General features: G+C 37.6%; 1 pseudogene; it reads right to left on the bottom strand.

Moving 5' to 3' along the window:
- Positions 1–1,519: 1,519 nt before the first annotated feature.
- LOC113178585 (pseudouridylate synthase PUS7L pseudogene) lies at positions 1,520–3,095 on the bottom strand (annotated as a pseudogene).
- Positions 3,096–3,432: the final 337 nt, after the last annotated feature.

Here is a 3,432-nt window from a genome sequence, read left to right as displayed (position 1 = left end):
CCTCACCCCCCCCCCCGCACTGGCACCAAGGCCAAATTAGGGGCCAACAGACGTGAGGCAATGAACATCACCCCCCCACACTGGTGCAAAGGCCTATCCACAAGTGTGGCTGTATGCTGGACCAGTAGTCAGTGACGGGTATGATCCAATTGCAGTGGTACCAACCTAAGACAGGAGGCTGAAGCCTAGAGGTCAGCTCATCTGATGACTGGTAAGGATCATGTGTAGTATTGGACAGCCTAACAGGCACGGTCCCTAAGCCACATTGCTTGTTGTTTAATTAAACAAAAGGGGGGAGATGTTGAGGGCCACAGCCGAGTCGGGATGACGCATGGCATTTTTGCCAGAAGTAGCGGTTGAGAAGTGACACCAGCGAGTTCTCACAGAGTTTCCGTTGAGTTCCAGTTGAGCTTTCATGGGGATTCCCTAAAAGTTCCCATTGGTTGGGGAAGTGCCGGAGGAGGGATATTTCCTGCTGCTGGTTCCTGGATGAGCTACATGGCATTCGAGAGAATTCCCGGGGAGCGTGTGTGGAGTGTGCTGGTGGAGTTCAGAAATAAAGTTTGTTCCTGCTTCAGTGGCTCATGATTTGTGCCCAGCCAGACTGTGGCAATGCAAAGTCACTGGTAAATTATCAGAGCTGTATCTGAGCACAGATCTGACTCTAAAGTGTATTTCAAATAATAACCAAAAAAATTAGGGGTCAACATACACTGATATATGATAACTGTATGAAAATATTTATTTAAGCCTTATCAAAGGCTATCTCATAAAGGATTAGCTATCATAAAGATGGATAATTTCTTTATATATAGTTATGAGCAATAATTTCAAAAGAGGAATGGATGACATTATTAATTAGCAAATGCTTCATTTATGTTTCTCTCCAACCACGAATTATTTCATTGCAACCTAGTTTCATCTCCATTCTAAGGAAGAAGGTAGAGGATATGAATTCTATTTCACAATTTTTTTCTTAAGTGTTAGCTTACAATGATATAAATTCCTAATTGTTTAGAAAAATTAGAACTTTTATAACATATAAAAGTTCACTGAAGCACCCTAAAATAGAAAGAACATAGGCTTTCACATACATCTTAATTCAGACTCTGACACTTATTTGCTATATGTCTCCTGGAACTTTAAAGCATCAGATTCCAGCTTCTCAGGATGCTGTGAAATTTAAAGGTGGCATCAATACATACTCCAAAAATTTTAGCTCCCTTTCCTTCAGAGTGACCTATATGTGTTAAGGATATCAGTTTTTAAACATTGTGTTTTATTGTTTCCCTCAAATTGTGGCATAACATGAAGCCTGAAGATCAAAAGAGATCAAGTTGACTCATTGATGTGAGAAGCTTTCATTTTAGCATCATAATCTCCCATCCATTGGTATGAGAGGTGATGGGCATGTTTCAAAATCTGACTATAGCATTCTGGTATCTTCCTTTCCAGAGTAGGTACGTTAAACCTATGTGTTTGTAGTCCATGTCTGCTAAGTATTTCAAGGTACCACTGCTCAAATTGATTCTTTGGATATAGAATATTGTATCCAAGTATTGGAAGAACCCATGAAATGAGGAAAAGAGAACCAGGCCTGGATATAACCCTACTCTGTCATGGGAAAGTGATACAATGGCTCTAACCCATGTTCTCTTTGAATTCAGGCATCAGTCAAAGTGTGCCTTTAGCATCCTCAGTTTGAAGAAAATATTTCTTTGCTTTATTCATAAGATTATCCATGTCTTCTTGTGTAAGAAATAATTTTATGGTCTTCAGCATTTCTTTCTTCAGCAGAGCCAATCCAATTTGGTCTGTATGAACATTCCTTCCCTTTCCACATCTCTGTGGTCCATAGTAAGTCACAAAATTTTGATTATTAACATTTTCTATTGCCTTCAAAATTCTCTTTTTCAGATTTCCAGAATCATTTATGTGATTTTGTAAATTTCTGATGACAATACCAAAGTAATTCCCTTTGAGCTGTCCAAGTCTAAGGGACATTCATTCTTTTCTTTTCAATTTTTTTTCCAATATTTGTCAACCTCCCTGAAATCAGTTTTCTACAACCATTGCTCAACAGGTGACAGTTTTCTTGTCATTAAGGCCTGCATAACTAAAATCTGAAGGAATCACTCCAAGTTGAATAGCTGAAAAATCTACCACTTCAAACATCTCCAGATTTTTTTTTCATAGAGTCAAAGCTGTATGTATAACTTTTTTTTCCTGTTTTTATTCAAGAAGAGACCTTTTCCTGTACTGTGTGTTTCTTGTTTTTTGTTTTTTGGTTTTTTTTTAATCTTTCTGTTCTCACTACATTTAGATCACCAGCACTATAATTCTGTTCAGGAAAAGATTTGGTTTCTACAAGCTTTCCATACTTCTGTTGACAAAATGATAGCTTTTCTGTGGTCTTTGTATCCGGCTTACAGGTAATTTTGGAATTTTCTTTCTTTGCATCCAAATATTTAAAAAACTCAAGTGATTCTTGTTCGGATATCAAAGATTTATACTTAAGATTTGGTTTATAAGAATTTCACTCTTTTCTCCAACAGTTACCAAGAAAGGAAATTTCTGCTTAACAGCATTGCGTAAAATAACCCTTTGTTTTTGTCAAGGATCCTGACTAATGAGAATTCCCGAGATGGCCCAATAGTTCAGTTTTTGAATTCTGCTTCTCTTTTACATCACAGGCAAACTGATTCTGTAATTATTTTTTTTTCATCTAAAAAGAAGCTTAAAAACATCAGATTTTTCTTCTTCACACTTGGAAGTCCTATCACTGATGGTATCACCTTCTTCTAAATCAGACTGATGTCTTTGGTCACCATCAGAGCACCTAGCTAAAGTATTAAGTTCTTGGTTACTTCATCTTCAAAGGACACATTTTAAAGATCCAGTTTTGGGGTTTTTTGGCAAAATGATTCAGCTCAGGTATTTTACCAGTCTTATTAATTGGTTCATCAATGTCTTGTTAATTGATCTCCATGATAATAAAGTCATACATCGAGCTTTTCAGTGCCCTGAAATCCAACATTCTCCCTGATGAACCACAAAGAACTAAACCTGATTCTATAATCTGTATCCTCCTCCATTCTTAAGTGATAATGCCTCCAAAAAATCCCAATTCCTTGTAGATCATGCCATCAGACATTACCAACTGCTGCCATCCTGTCTCTCCTGATGGCTCTTTGTTATTCAGGGATAACATCTGGCTCACTATCTTCTTATCCAGGGTGACCACAGGATCACCTGGTCATGGACACATGCATGATCCCCACGTGTATGTCCAGGTGCCCCTTCTTGTTTTTGATCTGTGATAATTGCCATCAAGTAGGCCATTGAAGATAAGAACCCTTGAACCTGGACCAGAACTGTGAGCCAAAATAAACTTATTTTCTTTTTTTTTTTAACTTGTTTTAGTTATTTATA

The sequence above is a fragment of the Urocitellus parryii genome, chromosome 8 (genome assembly GCF_045843805.1).
Source record: "Urocitellus parryii isolate mUroPar1 chromosome 8, mUroPar1.hap1, whole genome shotgun sequence".
Classification (NCBI taxonomy): domain Eukaryota; kingdom Metazoa; phylum Chordata; class Mammalia; order Rodentia; family Sciuridae; genus Urocitellus; species Urocitellus parryii.
The sequence above is the reverse complement of the archived record's forward strand: the minus strand, read 5'-3'. Positions and strand labels throughout refer to the sequence as shown.